Source organism: Rhineura floridana, chromosome 8, assembly GCF_030035675.1.
Source record: "Rhineura floridana isolate rRhiFlo1 chromosome 8, rRhiFlo1.hap2, whole genome shotgun sequence".
Lineage (NCBI taxonomy): Eukaryota > Metazoa > Chordata > Lepidosauria > Squamata > Rhineuridae > Rhineura > Rhineura floridana.
This window is the reverse complement of record NC_084487.1, coordinates 65,612,828-65,631,130: the sequence shown is the minus strand read 5'-3', so window position 1 is coordinate 65,631,130 and position 18,303 is coordinate 65,612,828. Positions and strand designations below refer to the sequence as shown.

The window sequence follows — 18,303 nt, the reverse complement described above, 5'->3', positions numbered from 1 at the left end:
GTAGACATGATCTTTGTGTATCTCTTTTTATAAGATGAGAATATAAATACTAAGAAAACGAATGATTTCCCATCCTTGGCTTTGCATGCACATTGGCAAATCCTGTCATGTGCCACAGTGTTTCACTTTAAACCACTTATTCTACTAGGGGCATTTGCAGTTCTCAAGTTCTGGAGAGAAGTTGGCATTCACAAAAACAAGATACATGGCATGTTGCCTGCAGCCTTTTCATCCAACAAGCAGGAAGGCACGAGTAATGAAAACATTGCCTGTGTAGATTCTTGATATTAGAACTACGGTAGCTTTGTTATTTTTAAAACAGGTGCAATGCTAGCCCTGCCTAGACTCCTTTTCAGACTTTTTCCAAAAAAGGACAGTGTGCTATTTCATAAAAGCTAATTTGTTCTTAGTATTTGGATTGCATGGGGCTGTTGAAATATTTCCCTGGCCTTATTGGAAGATTGCTGACTATAGCCTAGACTAGATATTCTCAGATTATGTCATAGATTCTGGTTGACCTGGAAGTTCATTGTTGATCTAGGAAGGCAAATTCTCCCAGGTGAGGAGAGTTGGCAGGACCATGTGTCATATATAAATCATGTAAGGTCAGTAAGGAAAGCAAAATTCTCACAGAAAAAAGTGATTGCTGTGTTGGCTTCCTGCATGTTCGTTGTGGAGAGCCAGTGTGAAGTACTGGATAGTAAGGGTTCAGCAAGTATGCTCACCACAATGAGTATAGCACTGTCCCCTGGCGAGCAAGATGAGCCAGTAGTCTGCCTCCTAACTTTGAAGCTGCATGGTAGGTGCAATCATCTGAGCAGTTGCACAGTGATCCCCACCAGCTCACCAGCTCCAAATGTGGGAGTGAGGTTTGGGGATTGTTTAGAAGCTGTGTGGCAAAAGCCTTAGTCACGCAGGGCCAACCTAGCAACAGGACTTGCTGGTCCTGTTCAGATCAGGAAAGTTCAGTGGAGGGAAGTGCTACCTGAAGGTGCCCTGTGTGTCTTTGAAGTGCATGCTCTGCCATTCTGTACTCCTTTGGGAAGTGGTACCCAACAGCCAACTCTTCCTCTCCCATCCTGCTTTTCTGTCATGAGAGACTGGATAAGTGGTAGAAAGAACATTGGATGTCATTTTGCAGAGGCATACAGAGTATCTTTGGAGAGCAGCACCCAAGAGTTCACCCCATTTGGCCTTTTCCTCAGGGAATGTAGGTGTGAGCTTTACCGGGGGGGGGGCACTGGTGACTACAATGTCTGGCGTTACCAGTGAGGCCAATCAAAAATTGTAGACTCCTGTGAACAGTGTCTCAGACTTAGACCAAGAAGACCTGGATTCACATCACTACTGAACTTATTGGGTGAATCTGAGCCAGTCACTATCTCTCATCATAACCGACTTAATGCTGTGTCTCAACACTTCAAATTTAAACCAGTATGGCTTCCAAGGAATCCTAGCAATTGCTGCTTCCACATTACTGCTATTTTAAGAATACTAAGAATTCCTGAATAGAGATCTAGAGCTATAATTCCCAGAGATCTTTGGATGGATGCCCCAGCAATTTAGCTGACTATGGTTTACCTAGATTACAGGGTGGCAATGAACAGGGGCCTTGGAATAAGGGATTTTTTTTAAAAAAAATTGTAATAAATTATCAACAGTAGAAACAGTAGTTTTGTGGAGCACTGATTGCAAGAGACTAAAGATTCACATTTTGGGTGGAAATATGAAGGGCCGCCTCGACCTTGAGAAAGCAGGCATTGTGTTATTTGCTGTACTGTCTTCCCTCAGTTGAAGCAGTTTGGTAGGGAATAAATAACCTAGGTTCCTGGTGTGAACTGGGTTAGGTGTAGGTATCATAATGCCATATTTGAGCTTTTGCCACCAAGTATTATTGCTTGACTCATTACTTAACAGAAGGATGATTCCCTTAATGGCAATTTGGATCTTTATTTCTTTGCTTTGTAGTTGGGGCCAGTCCATTTACCTGGCAGCTGTAGTTTCATTTGGCCACAAGCCTTTGGAATCTGATGCACTTTGTTTAATCTGCTCCCTTTTGATAGACCAGGACATCCAGTGGTGCAAAAGAGGCTTTGCATTTTTGTTAAAGTTCAATAAGCCCCACCTGTTTGCGTTATGAAGAAAGAAGCATAGGTGATGGAGGTGAGGTTGACAGCAAAACGAATGCTTAAAAAAGAAAAAAGAATCAGATACAATATTTTAACATGGACGCTGAGTAGTAGCAACCAATCCACACTTCTTGTTTAAGAGGGTATGAGGCAAATGAGTAGTATAGTATCTCTGATTCTGGGAAGTCCAACAGTAAGCTCTGTTTTTTGAAGTAGCCGGAAGTATATAGTAAAAATGCAAAGCCTCTTTTGCACAACTGGATGTCCTGGTCCATCAAAATAAAGCAGATTAAACAAAGTGCATCAGATTCCAAAAGGTTTGTGGCCAAATGAAACTACAACTGCCAGGTAAATGGACTGACCCCAGCTACACAGCAAAGAAATAAAGACCCAAATTTTCATTAAGGGAATCATCTACTGTTAAGTATTGGCTCAGGCAATAATACTTGATAGCAAAATATTGGCATTTGCCACTTAAACAGAGATGATAGTTGGGAAATACTTTACATGGTGCAGGAGAAAGTGCTATTTGAGGGAATGGTCCATCAGATGAAAGCATGTGGAATGAACACACATGGTGAACTATCTGTGGGCAAAGTCCCAAACCCATTGGGTCCAATGAAGTGATGTCCTCACACGCATGACTGTCAAACAATGATAGGATAAGTCAAGCATGCAAAAGCCTGGGCTTGAAACGTTAGGCTCCTGTGTTCTCAACCTCTCTCTCAGACTCCACCAGGGTGTTCTTTCTAACCCTGTGTCATGGTCAGATCACTACCTGGTGAATATAGACCTCTCAATGCCACACACTCTCTGCAGGGGACAAGGACCTATGAGGATGGTCCACCCCAGACGCCTGATGGATCCTAAAGGATTCCTGAATGCGCTGGGAGATTTGGAGCCGGCTGAAGGGCGCCCGATCGAAACCCTGGTGGTGGAGTGGAATAGGGAGATCACTAGGGCAGTAGACCGGGTGGCTCCGAAACGTCCTCTCCCCCTGAATAGAACTCAGATAGCACCCTGGTATACACCACAGCTCCGGGGTCTGAGACAGGAGGTGAGACGACTAGAGCGCCGGTGGCAGAAATCTCGCTCTGAAGGCGATCGGACACTGGTTAGAGCAGCAATAGCTGCCTACCAGGTGGCAACAAAGGCAACAAAGAGGGAATTTTTTGCTGCCTCTATTGCGTCCGCAGAGTGTTGTCCCAGGAGGTTGTTCCAAGTGGTCCGAAACCTGGTCGGTCCAGTTGTTCAGGAACCCATGGAGCTCTCTAAAGCCTCCTGTGACATGTTTGCTAAACACTTTGCCGATAAAATCAAGCGCCTGAAGAGCACGATTCCGTACGCCGTGGACGCAGGAAGTGAGCCAGAGTCGGCCAGCAGCATTCCGGTCTGGTGGGATTGGTTTCAGCCTCTTCTCTCTGAGGACGTGGACAAGGTGCTCTCTACTGTGAAGCCAACCACCTGTCTGTTGGATCCTTGCCCTTCATGGCTCATTATGAGCTGTAAAGAGAGACTGAGTGAAGGGATCAAGGCGGTGGTGAATGCATCCTTGCAAGAGGGTGTAATGCCATCAGCCCTCAAGGAAGCAGTAATAAAGCCCATCTTGAAAAAGTCTTCCTTGGATCCCCAAGAGTTAAATAACTTCCACCCAGTCTCTAATTTACCGTTCTTGGGCAAGGTGATTGAACGAGTGGTGGCCAAACAGTTACAGACACACTTGGATGAAGCAGATTATCTAGATCCATTCCAATCGGGCTTCAGGACCGGACATGGAACTGAAACAGCCTTGGTCGCCCTGGTGGATAGGGGAGAATATACCTTCCTCGTCCTCCTCGATCTCTCAGCGGCTTTCGATACCGTCAACCACGGTATCCTTTTAGATCACCTAGTGGGATTGGGAATAGGAGGCACCAAGACCGAGGTGTTGCTTGTGGGAGACAAGAGAAGGTTAGGAGAAATAGACCTGGTGTTTAATGGGGTAAGATTACCCCTGAAAAACCAGGTCCGCAGCCTCGGGGTCATTCTTGACTCCCAACTGTCCATGGAGGCTCAGGTTTCAGCAGTGAGCCGGGCAGCTTGGTATCAATTACATCTGATAAGGAGGCTGAAACCCTACCTTCCTATCCATCTGCTCCCACGGGTGATACATGCCCTGGTCTCCTCCCGCTTAGACTACTGTAATGCGCTCTACGTGGAGTTACCCTTGAAAACGGTCTGGAAATTACAACTGATACAGAATGCGGTGGCACGATTGATTAAGAACAACCGTCACCGTGATCATATCACTCCGGTGTTAGTAGATCTACACTGGCTGCCAGTTGTTTACCGGGCCCAATTCAAGGTGTTGGTGTTGACCTATAAAGCCCTATACGGTTTCGGCTCAGTTTATCTGAAGGAGCGCCTCCAGCATCACCAATTATGCTGCCTGACGAGATCAGCCACACAAGACCTTCTCTCAGTCCCACCAGTTAAAATAGCGAGGCTGGTGCAGACTAGAGAGAGGGCATTCTCGATTGTGGCCCCCACCCTCTGGAATTCCCTTCCTTTCGACCTTTGCCATGCCCCCTCCCTGATAGGTTTCCGCCGAGCCTTGAAGACCAGGCTGTTCAGGCAGGCCTATGGGATCCCTGGGGTGGGTTAGCTTTTAATACTGTTATTAATCAGAATTGTAGTGTTTAGTCTAATTATTGATTGTGGCTCTCATTGTTTTATATTGTATTTTATTGTATTGATGTACGTCGCCTAGTGTGGCTGTTAATTCAGCCAGATAGGAGACTCATAAATAAAATTTTATTATTATTATTATTATAGAACTCATGCAAGGACCTTTCATTAGGATCCTCTGGAGGCAGCTGTAGGGATGCTGCCCTGGGACTCTCAGCATCTCCAGGGATGCCTATTCCCTCAAGTCTTCAGTCAATGCGAGGTCTGGCTAACCCTCACAGGAGTTGGTGTCCAGCTCTGAGTCAGGCTTGGACATAACAAAAACTAGATTTACATCTACAACAAGAATTAGCATGCCGAGTTAGATGTTCTACCTGACTTGTTGTTGTTGTTATGTGCCTTCAAGTCAATTACGACTTATGGCGACCCTATGAATCAGCGACCTCCAAGAGCATCTGTCATGAACCACCTTGTTCAGATCTTGTAAGTTCAGATCTGTGGCTTCCTTTATGGAATCAATCCATCTCTTGTTTGGCCTTCCTCTTTTTCTACTCCCTGCTGTTTTTCCCAGCATTATTATCTTTTTAGTGAATCATGTCTTCTCATGATGTGTCCAAAGTATGATAACCTCAGTTTCATCATTTTAGCTTCTAGTGACAGTTCTGGTTTAATTTGTTCTAACACCCAATTATTTGTCTTTTTTGCAGTCCATGGTATGCGCATAGCTCTCCTCCAGCACCACATTTCAAATGATTTTTCTCTTATCCGCCTTTTTCACTGTCCACCTTTCACATCCATACATAGAGATCAGGAATACCATGGTCTGAATGATCCTGACTTTGGTGTTCAATGATACATCATTGCATTTGAGGACCTTTTCTAGTTCTCTCACAGCTACCCTACCCAGTCTTAGCCTTCTTTTGATTTCTTGACTATTGTCTCCATTTTGGAACTATCTGACTAGTTCCATATATTCCTTCATTGTTGAAGACCTTTATGCCATGTGATGTGACTTCATTAATTATGAATTCACAGTGAAGGTTACTGTGGCAAAAGAATCTGAAACACATTTTGGTTCTACCCCAATCTCTCTTTATCCAGCTATCTTAAAAATCTGTCTTTATTAAGTGATCTTTGCAGAGAAGAAAGGCTGTTTTTATGGGATATTGGCTTTTCGGCATGTTGTCAGTTGTCTGTTTTGGCAGATCTTGATGGGACTTTGTGCCAACCAATTTTTTTTAGACAAATGGAAGATTGAAGCTCCTCTCAGGCTATGCAATTTCTTTGCAACTTCTCTGTTGTTCCAAATGCTCTGTATGCCCATCAAAGGAAGAATAGTCCAATACCTGAACATGCTTAATATATTTTCTACAATATCTGAGAAGTAGTTTAAGCTAAATTCTTATGACGTGTACCTGTTTTCAATAAAATTTTGTAAAGCTTATACATTTATATTACTTTTTCTACATTTGCATTCTAACTGGCCATAGCCATCTCAAAAGCAAAGGTTATGATGTAGGACAAATCATGGCTCCAAGTAATGAACTGTGGTAAGTCAAGGAATGATACTGATTTTTTTTAAAAAAACAAACAAACACCAGACCAGCCAATTCAGCTACTTTGGGTAGCTTAAAATCAGAAAAAATAAAATAAAACAAAATACAGTTCAATGTGTTTATTTGCCATTTATCCTGTCCTTCCTCCTCCTGGAAGACTCCACACAATATCACAAATAACATAATACAGTTGAAAATATTACAAAAATTACAAATACATGGGAGAAGACTCTCATTCAGACATACTGGTTGTTGACACCAGCATTTTGAACTGGGACCAGAAACATATTGTTAGCCAGTGCAGCTCCTTAAAAACAGGCAGACCCAAATCTAAACTTCACAGTGTCTTGGGTTGCTAGCTCTGTTTCAGTGCTAAAAGCCTTCCTATAAAAGGAAGAAGAACTATTCCTGTTTAGTTTAGTGTTGGATATGGCAGTCCTGAACACTAGATACTGGTGATGAAGGAAGATCTACCAGTTGAAGATAGCAAGCACTTCATGAATCTGATGATGTGGAGTTTGGCCCATGAAAGCTTATGCCATAACAAATTTCTTGGTCTTTAAGGTAACAGATGCTCCTAGTTGTTTTTGCTGCAACTAACACAGGTAGAAGTTGTTACTTTGCTAACTTTTGTTAAACAAAATATTATATAAAATAAAAACTTGTAACAGGTAAAGAATGTATTTTTGTGTGCAGTCCTCCTAAAATGGGTGAGTTGACTGACCGTCCATTTATCTGGTCATTACATTTATCATAGGTTCTTTCACTGGTTCCAACTTTCTTCGACAGGCAGAAGATCTGATTACAATTGGCAGTATATTTATGTTCTTTTAGCTGAACCTACTGCAGATCAGCAATTTCAGCTTCATTTACCTTTTATATACCTGTCTTCTTCAGACCATTGCATGATTTTGTAAAGAACTCAGTTTTGCTCTCCAGTGTTTCTTTTGGATTGTGCAGATTAGTTGGAAGAGCCATCCCCAGAACTGGCAGGAGGAAGAGGAAGATCTAGGCAGGTGATGTAATAGACTCATTGTAGTCTCTGTTAAAGGGGTTCAGCCATTCAGAAGTGACAACAGGGCTTGGAGAAAGGAGCATTAATCATCTTGCCTGCCCAAGTTTTTGGACACTTTTATTATGAATGGGTATTCAAGAATAATTCTTAGCCAACCACTAAACTTCCCTAGTTGGTTAACTAGTCAACTGCACTTTGTGTAGCTATTCACGGTTCTATCCCTCATTATACCCACTATCTACTCTCTTCTGATTGCTGCAAAATTTTGCACAGCGGAGCTGCAGTGTCTTGAGATGTGAACAATGCTACAAGTGATAGTGTTTTACTGGTGCGCGAACCTTTGCACATGATCATATAAATGCTTTGAATTGCACAACAGGCCATAGAACTGGTCAATAAATTGCAACTTCTGGTATATGAAGAAGAGAGATGCTACTTTACTACTTGGGTGTTTAGCTATGGTTAGGGATGGAAAGATCTGTCAATTTTGGTTCTCTCAGTTTCTAATTTTTCCAATGTTAAATTCAGCCCCCTACATTTTTGTAGCAATCTGCAATTTTTTTTTAAAAAAAATCTTCATGAAATTCTCCACCATTTTAATGCAAATTTCTCCAAACACACACATTTTCATAGGCAGTCTTGACAAAGGTACACATTTTTGCAAGCCATTTCTCATCACATCATGCTTTTTTGCTTATTATTTTCACTCATATATTCATTTTTACGCACACTTTCCCCTAACACATTTTGTAAATATTGTTTAGTTGTTAAACTACATCCCAAAATTCTAATAAATGCAAATTTCGAAGGATGGCTGTGTTTCGTTTCTCATATTGTTTCAGAAAGTGTAGATTTGATAAATTGTGCTTGAAATGTGAACTGAATTGAAATTCTCACCCATCCCTAGCTATGGTTACACTCAGTACATCATGTGCGTGGAGCAGCTTTGTTTGTGTTCAATGAATGTTTCACTTTGCTCCTCTTCCTGTTGCACTCTTTAGCCAGATTTAATTTTGGCTTTGGTTTTCTTCTACAGCACCTTGAACTCTATCGAATTCTGTCTAACCTTGCCTCTTTTGTCTCCAGCTTGAGACAAATGTAATGCAGGAAAAGCACATGCTGGGGTTTCTCTTCCTACTAGTTAAATGCTGAATATGGATCTTTTCACAGCAGTAAGGATGAACAATGAACCTGCAGACCAAATGGAAATGTATGCATACATTTGGAACTGTCCATTGTCATTTTGTAGCTTTAAAATCAATGAGAGAAGTGGTTCTGAACAGCCTTTGGGAACTGTGGCAGTAGATGAAGCTTTGCTGAGCTGTGAATTTAATTTTCAATTAACTAAGTCAGGAATTTCCATTGATTTCAGTGAAACTTTTCCCTCAGTGAATGCTTTTAGAACTGTAGCCTCTTGCCCAAGATCACAGGAATGGAATTTGTTCCACAGAGATATAAATAAATGCATCTGTACCATACTAATAAAAAAACAAGTCTATAAAATAGTTTTCAGGCCATTTGTAAGCACAGTATCACTTTTGTGTTCTTTCCCCCGTGTGCTTGCTGCCCCTTCCCTTTTCTGTATTCCATTTTACACGAGATACCAAAATGAAAATAAACAAAAGGAGAAACATTCATTAATGTGTATGTATAGATTTCAAGCAGAAATGGAGCACAGGGTATGTTTCTTAATGTAGGATGGCTTCATATAGATGTCTTTTCAAAGGCGTGAAAAAATGCCAGGATTTTCACCTGTTGTGCTACATAGATACAACTGTAGCACATCGTTTGTATCGCTTGGAAATGGATACCTGAGCCTTCTCAAACCTTAATCCTGGGACTATCATGTTTTTAATTAGGAAAGGATTGCTGTAATGTAGCCCAATAAAATACCAAATCTGATACTCTGTGGTGCAAAGCCAAATAAATGCCACAAAAGAGAACTGTTGTATTCTTAACTGCAATAATTGTCTTTCCACATTACATCATTAATAATAGTTTTTAGTAAAACCAAAGAACAGCTTTAGGTGTTTTATTATTAGTTGTCTGATTCAACGCATGGAGTACACATCCATCCTTTTTATTAGAACTTCTACAGGAGTCGCTGAATGCCCATTTCATCCTATTTATTGAATGAGATTATTTTAGAAACCTTTTATATCTCGAATACACAGCTGTGAACTCTGTTCATACCACACTTGTTTATGCCAGTAACTTTAGGACTAGGGTTGCCAGGTCAGAAGCATCCGAAACCCTGAGATTTCAGGGGCTGGCCCTAGTGATGTCATATTGGTGGCCACTAGTGATGTCATATGGATGGCCTCTAGTGATGTCATGGGGTGGGCCCTAGTGATGTTATTAAGCATGATACATTAAGCATCAACTACAGTTGCTTGGACCATACGACTCAAACAAAAAAAATTATCAGATTGGAAATTAAGATAGAAATCTTAGCTAAGTGTACGTATTCCCAGGTCCAACTGAAGTGACAGGATCATTCCTTCTCATCTGTTTAGGAAGCCTGGGTAGTGAACATTTAATCTAGCCTTCTTGCTTCTGGCAAGAAGGAGATAAGTGCCCTCAGGTCAGGCCAGTCACCAGAAGGCCATTGTAGGAAGAAAGGAGCCTAGTGTGGTGGAGATGTTAGATGGGAGCATTCAGGAGTAAAGACGGATGCCCCTGAAGGCTGTAATTCTAAACATACTTACTAAGGGACTAAGCCCCATAGAACTCAACAGGACTTCCTTCTGAGTAGATACGATTAGGATTGTGCTGTTGGTAAAGCTTGACTAGGGATCCTCTGCATCAATATCCATATCAAAGCAGGGTTGGCCTCCCCCTGCCTGGAATGCCTTGTCTGCCTTTTAACATGGCTGCTCCAAACTTCCTTACAGACTTGACCCTTCACTGCAGAGAGAGGTTTGAGAAAAAAGTAAGAGTTAAGATTCGCTACCCTTTTCTGCCTACCTTGTGGGCTGCTATAAATTCACTTTGACAGCCAACACAATTCCAGTGAGTAATAATTGACAGAGAGAAAACACACATGGTTTGGTCTACCTTCATGGCCAGTAGTTTGGGAACAACAGCAATTGAAGTCACATTTCCCAGTATGTCAATTCTTTTTTACCCCTATTGGGCAAGAAACAAACTTTCATGCAGCCAACCCATCATCAGTGGGTTTAAGGGAGTTAAGCTGACCACATGAAACCACTGTTGTTGCTTCTATGGATGTAAGGGAGTAAGGTCAGAGGTAAATGAAATGCAAATAGAAAAAGAAAAACAAAAGACAGTGATGATTTCCTAAATGCAATACCATACCAACCACAACAAGATTTCTATGAGTAAGACAGAAAACTCAGCGTCCCACAACCAGTCATGGTTTCTAACCAAAACTAGAAAAAAACCTGGCAGCCAGTCAGCCAAGGTCACAGAAATCCATATGCAGCACAACCTGACCTGGGGACTGCAGTTAGTGCAGAATGTTGTGGCATGATTGCTGACATGAGTGAGACCCTATCAGTACGTAACATGTCTGTTTTGAAATCTGCACTGGTTGCAGATTTGCTGTTAGGCGAAGTTCAAGGTGTGTTTTCCATATTATGGGTGCCACATAGTACTTGTTCTGCTCTTGTAAGAAATTGATCCTTTAGTGCAGCACTTTGGAACTCCCTGCCTATTGACATTAGGCAGGCGCTTTCATTGTACAGTACTCTGGCACCTGCTAAAAACATTTTTGTTTAGGCAAGCCTAGCCAGGCATGTAGAAGCTATTATGTTTTTAATCTGTTTTTAATTCATTGTTAGTTTTATTATTTTGAATGTTTTTAAATGCCTGTCTTTAACTGTTTTTGCCAATTTCATTGTTTTAATTCCTTCTGTAAACTGCTTTGAGGATTTCTTTTTACAATAAAACAGTATATAAATGTTGCAAATAAAATACATAAATACATTTCAGAGTCACTGTGGCCCTTGGGTCTCTTTCTACATTTAGGAACAAAGGAATCTACCTTATACTGACTCAGGCCTTTTGGTACCATCTAGTTCAGTACTGATGACATGGCTAGCATTGGCTCTCCAGGATTCCAGGCAATAGTCTTTTCTAGAGATTGGATTTTGGACTGCATGCAAAGCATGTGCCCTACCACTGAGCTACATCCTTTTCCATTTAAAAAAGTGTCTTTAAAATTGTTATTTTCAATTCACTAATGAATGCATAGCACATCTAGGGCAGATCCTCACCATTCATTTAAAGCACATTCAACACACATTTGAAGCACATGAATCCCACCACAGAATCATGGGAACTGTAGTTTATTAAGGGTAGTGGGAACTATAACCGTGAGGGGGAAAGTACACTTCCCAGGATTCTTTAGGGGAAGCTATGTGCTTTAAATGTGAATTGGATGTGGTTTAAATGTATTGTGTGGATCTACTTCATAAAGTTTACCTGCATGTAAATCATTTTAATGTATTTTTAAAAATGGAAATCAAGTTTACTGGGTGACTATGGGCTACTCACCATCTCTCAACCTAATCTGCCACTCAGAGTGAAAACAACAGAGGGAAACCATGACCACTGCAAGGAAGAAGGGCACACTGAAAATGTAGAGGAAATAATGTACAACCATAGTGTGAAATCAGATAGTTATCGGGATATAGTTTGAAAAAATATTTATATAAGCATGACTGTCAAAGATGTTTACTATTTAAACAACCTGTAAATATATTTATAGTGCAATCCTATGCATGTTTCTCAGAAGCAAGTCCCAATGTATTCAATGGGGCTTTCTCAAACAAGAAAGTGTGCACAGGATTGCAACCTGAAGTGATAAGGAACTTCACTCACCCAACCCAAAATTCAGAATCATGCCACTTTAAGCTGTTTTGCAGCTGTCTCATACTTGTTTTATGGTTATTGGATTTTAAATGGCTTTATTTCTTTTTGTGAGCTGTCTTGGGTTTCCGACTCTACCTCACAGGGTTGTTGGAAAGATACCATATACACACATACTGGAGATGTAAAAATACATACACCCCATATAATAGTTTATTGTGAAAATCAGTCGGTCATTGCAGAACATTTTTTTAAAAAATAAAATAAAATCAGTATTAAGTTTCCTATACAATAAAAGCAGTGACACCTAAGTAAGACCTGCCTACTTGCTTTAAAAATTAGGATTGGATGGGGAGAGAAAGATTTGCAACACAAACACAATCCTTTGCTATGTTCACTCAAAATACCCATTGTTTTACAGCACAATCCTAACCATGTCTACTCAAAAATAAGTCCTATTGAATTCAGTGGGGCTTACTCCCAGTATGTGGGATTAGCATTGCAGCTTTACTCCCAGAAAAGCGAGTATAGTATTAAATCTTCATATTGGGAAGGTTTTCAAAACAGGCTATGAATTAGACAAATAAACTGCCCTCTTCAACAGCTCAGGAACATTTAAACAAGTTGCATGTACACTTCTTTTAAATTTCTGTTCAAAAATTATTTGAAAGATAAAATTTTATAAAATGATATTTTTGCAACTAATTTAAAAACCCTGCCTGTATACTTTTATTATAACTGAAATTGTTTACAGTAAACATTTGCCTACCAAGATCCTGCTGTAATTGTTTTGTTCTGTATCTCCTGACCTACACACAGAAAGAAAGCTATAAAGCAGGAAAAGACAACAGTTTTCTGGCCTTGTAATGGGTTTTAGCTATTGACTAGAGGTCAACAAATCCCTTGTCAATCACAACCTTGACTTCACTTATTGGCTACAAAACTGAAAGGGCAGGGTTAGAGCAGCCAGCTATAAGTTCATTTAACAGAAGTTGGGGGTGGCTGACATTTTGGTGTATATCTCTTGAACCAGACCATCTAGAAACTTAATTTTTTACAAAATGAAAGCTGAGAGTCTGGCAATTGGGGTGACTCACCCAGAAAAATGAAAGCTGAGAGTCCAGAGATTGGGGTGACTCACCCAGAGACCCAGAAAGGGTCCCAAAAATCCAGAGTCTCTGGGTAAAGACCAGAGACATGGCAACTCTATTTAGGACCCATTTGCACATGTCAACTCCTTGACACATCACTATATCTGATGGCAAGGAAAATGACCGAATAATTATGGATTTTTGCCTTGCCTCTCTTTCATCTTGAGGAAAGTGACCAAATAAACAACCACATTGTCATAATCTTTTGTTATGTGCTGTATTCCTATCTAGCAAGTGACAAACAATAGATAAAATAATAATTGAGAACATCACAATAAAAATGCAAAATTACAGTAGCATGATAGTACAACAGATGATTTCTTGGTAATTCTCTAGAGACCCTTCTTCCTTGAGGGAGCCAATATGTTTATTACTGAGCAGGTGGCAAAATATCTAAATGTTGTCATAGACTTGCTGTGACTTTTCATTTTTTATACATTGCATTTTGTCTTATTGGTCAGTTAACCGTACTAAACATGTTACTGACACACAAGTTGAGGCGATAACTAAAAATTGAAACTGCAGAAGGAGGGTTCTTCAAGACTGGCAGTTCCTAGCACTACCCAATGATTGCTCTTCTGCTTGGTTCCCTAGGACCCACCTTCAGTCCATATATGGTAATCTCTGTCAACTTCTTTTTCTGTAATAGGAACTGTTTAAGCCCTAGTCATAGTAGACCCTTTGAAATTAAAGAACATGAGAGTCACACCCATTAACTTCAGTTGGTCTACTCTGAGTAGGACTAGTGTTGAATTCCACTCTATGGTCCAGGCAACATGGGTTTGAGGTAGCCTGAGTAATCTGCAACAACTAACCATCCTGTCATTTCACTTATTGTCAGACATTTTGCGTAAATAAACTATATATTAATTGATAATGGCATTTGTTCTTGCTAATCTCCCCTCCCCACCCCAGTAAGTAGGACAATATTGGTATTTCTAAAGTAAGCAATAACTCTATGGTGTGCAGTTGTCTCCAGTAATGATCCTTCTGTGCCCGTGCATGTAAGAGATAGGTGGTAGTTGTATTTATTTAATTAACTTTATTTTTGAATCATTTGCCATGGTCATGAGGCATTCCAGAGCAATTTACAATACAATAATATATATAAAACATTTATATTAAAAACAGTTCAAACAACTGCATATATAAAAATAATTTTAAAAATTAGAAATATAAAAACAGTTTAAAACAACAGCAGATACATAAAATCAATTCAAATCTAAAACAGAAACCAATTGGGATAAAGATTTTAGAATGCTGGTTGAAAGGAACATTTTTAGCAGGCATCAAAAAGATAATAGAGAAGGCTGCCTATCTGTTATACAGTGGGAGGGAGTGCCACATTAATTCTGACATTGAGTGGAATGGACCTCTTGAGAAGATGACATCTGCCGGTTTCATGTATACATATGTATTGATACATAAAACAGATCTGGTAAAATGTTTAATGCCTCTTTGCCTTAACTAGCACCACCATATTTGCCCCTGTCCTAAATCCTATCAATAGTATGGACAATGGTATTGATATACACACCCCATCCACCTAGCTCCCCAGGCACATTATTTTCATATGAGGTACTTTAGCCGATCTGTTCTGAATCTCCTTCTGGGTCATCCCCAAAGGTTCAGTATTAAGAAGGAGGTAGGAGTGGATGTGGAATTTCTCTTTGTCTACACTCTCCATGTTATTTCTGAAGCAAACGGAGACACAGTGCTTCGTCCAATTTGGTATGTCCTTAAGTGAAAATAAATCATTTTTGGTTGTAGAGAGTAAGAGAGACTGGATGAATCTTTACTGTGCTACTGCCAATCTTTTTTCAGTTTTGCCAATGGCTGCAATTGCACGAGTAGCTTTATATTCTAATTTTGAATATTGTAGCCAGCTGGGGATAAATGTGGATACATTACAGTATTCTTATTTAGTCCTTAGGGTTTTTTTTAAGTAGCATTTGATTAAATGGACTTTAAAAGCCCTTGGGTGATTTCCAATGCTATATTCAAAGAAGACCCATTTATTTTAATGGGTGTACTCCGAGCATGGCTTAGTTGGATATCCTGCTTTATTATTAGGCTAAAATTTTGGACATACTTGTAATATAGTTTATTAACAGATGGCTAACAGAAAACATTTTAGTTTACTCTTCAACCTTAAGGTAGTGGCACTTTGTTCTTTTGCCTCTCTACTTTTTCCATCTAAAAGGAATAAAGTTCATTGCTTACTCAACTATGATATTCTATATTCTGAAAATACAGGACCTTTGCTGAGTTTTTGGTTGCTTGCCCAGATTTTTGTTCCTGTTTCTCTGTTGCTTAGCTATCACAAAGAAACTAATACCAAGTTAGAACAGAGTTGTTTTGGTAATTTAATGGGAAGACAGGAGCGAAATGTATTGGGGGGCAGATTTTGTTTTTGTTTTCTATCATTATAAGTTGGCTTCACATAGCAGACCATGATACTTCCTTCTTTGTGTTTTACCTTAAAAGGTAAATGTAGTTCTGCTCCAGAAAGTGATTGTGTAAAAGGGATTTTTAAAATTTAAATTTATTTATTTAAAGCACTTTTATTCAGCCAAAAAACAAAAACAAAAGACAGTCTGTGCCTTCAGGCTCACAATCTAAAAGACATGACACAAAAGGAACATGGAATGGGGTGGGGTGGGATGGGAGGAGGAACAAAGTAAACTGGGTTGGAAACAGACTCAATGGAATGACCATTGCGAGGTGGTAGAGGAAAACAGCTAAAGGCAGTTCTCTCTGCAGAGCCGATGAAAGAGCTCTGCTTCCCTTCTGCCCCTCTGCTGCAGCCTGATGGGAATTTTCTTATTCCTCTATGTAGCCCTGTATACAGTGTGGCTGGGGGTGGGGTGGGGAATGACCTATAAAGTGACAGAACTATTTTCGCCTTTGCCATAGCATTATTCAGCCAACTTACAAAAATGGGGAGACACTATAGCACATGCTTTGCACACAGAAGGGCCCAGAGTCTGTCTCTGGCATCTCCAATTAAAAGTATCTCAAATAACAGGACCAGAAAAGACCACTGCTTAAGAATTTGTAAAGCTGTTACCAGCTTGAGTAGACAGTGTTAATGTGGTGGTGGTGGTGGTGGTAGTAGTAGTAGTAGTAGTAGTAGTAGTAGTAGTAGTAGTAGTAGTAGTAGTAGTAGTAGTGTGGGGAACCTTCGGCACTCCAGATCTCCAGATGTTGCTGGATTACAACTCCTATCATCTCTGGCCATTGGCCATGCTTGCTAGAGCTGGGAGTTGGGAATTGTAGTTCAGCAACATCTGGAAGGCCAAAGGTTCCCCACACCTTATTTAAATGGATCACATGGCAACATAAAGCAGTTGATATGTTCATATTATTGACTGGATATCTGTTTTGGTTGACCTGTCAGAAGAATGCATTAATCAGCACAGACATATTTGGATTAAACAAACATTGATGTTCTTACGTAATTGCATTTATGGATTTTTAATTGTATTTCCTGTTTTCTATATTGTACGTTGCCTAGAGCTTTGGTATAGGTGACACACAAATGTAATTAATTAATGATAATATAATACTATAACCAATAATAATATAATAAAACACTGGTGCCTTCCCAGTGCCACCAGTGGTATCCATCCGAGTGCATCACAAGTAAATCTATGAGAGCATGCAACTTCAGAACTTTTGTTTTACACCTCTCCAATCTTTCTTATCCTTTGCACAACAAAAATTAAATCAATACACAGTAAGACCACACTCATCTATGATTTGATCAAGGATGAGGGTGTCGCTTTGGTGTGCATTGCTGAGACCTGAATGGGTGAGCTGTGAGGATTTGAACTGACCCAGCTTTGCCCACCTGGATACTCAGTGCAACACCAGCACAGAATATGTGCGGGAATTTCACAGGGTAGGGTTTGGTGAGCACCCTTAGGCACCTTTTAAGGTGAAAGGTGCAATCTGAGGCTTACTTTCTGGGTTTTGAGGCCTGTTGGCAGGATAAGGTTCACCTTTGGGGCTAACCTGTAACACCCACTCAGAGTTGTGTGGCCCTGGGGGGAGGTGGAGCAGGAAGGCCTCCCTAACCACACTGCAGGGATGGGGCTGGAGAAGGGGATTGTGCTTGGACCACCCCCTTTTCCATGGCAGGGTGTTCTCGCCTGATTAGCTAAGAGTTTGGTCCCGCACTTTTCTCTGCAGATCATTTTTATACAATCAAGTACTTTATTGGTTTTATTTAAAGAAATGTGGCCCTTGATTTACCCACACTTCATATTATCTCGCCTCTTCATTTCCCAGCTTTGGCTGCAATTGGAGTTTTAGATCCTTCAGAGGCCCACTGTGAATTGTTTGCAAGGCAATGGTATCCTTCTGGAGAGGCTCGTGGAGTTGGGAGTTGGAGGTACTGCTTGGCAGTGGTTCCATTCCTACTTGGCGGGTCGTCTCCAGAAGGTAGTGCTTGGGGAACATTGCTCGACACCGTGGGTTCTTCAATGTGGAGTTCCGCAGGGGTCGGTTCTGTCTCCCATGCTTTTTAACATCTATATGAAGCCATTGGGTGCGGTCATCAGGAGTTTTGGAGTGTGTTGTCATCAGTACGCTGATGACACGCAGCTCTGCTTCTCCTTTTCATCTTCTTCAGGTGAGGCTGTCAATGTGCTGAACCGTTGCCTAGCCGCGATAATGGACTGAATGAGAGCTAACAAGCTGAGGCTCAATCCAGACAAGACTGAGATGCTGTTGGTGGGTGGTTTCTCTGATCAGATGGTGGATATACACCCTGTCCTGGACGGGGTTACACTCTCCCTGAAGGAGCGGGTTCGTAGTCTGGGAGTTTTTTTAGATCCTTCCCTGTCACTCGAGGCTCAAGTAGCCTCGGTGGCACGGAATGCGTTCTACCAACTTCGGTTGGTAGCCCAGCTACGCCCCTATCTGAGCAGGGAGGACCTCACATCAGT

General features: G+C 40.8%; 1 protein-coding gene across 1 annotated transcript in view; it reads left to right on the top strand.

Annotated features, from left to right (window-relative positions):
- OTOGL (otogelin like) overlaps positions 1 to 18,303 on the top strand; it is a 123,347-nt gene that overhangs the window by 25,730 nt on the left and 79,314 nt on the right. The gene's annotated exons all lie outside the window — the stretch shown is intronic.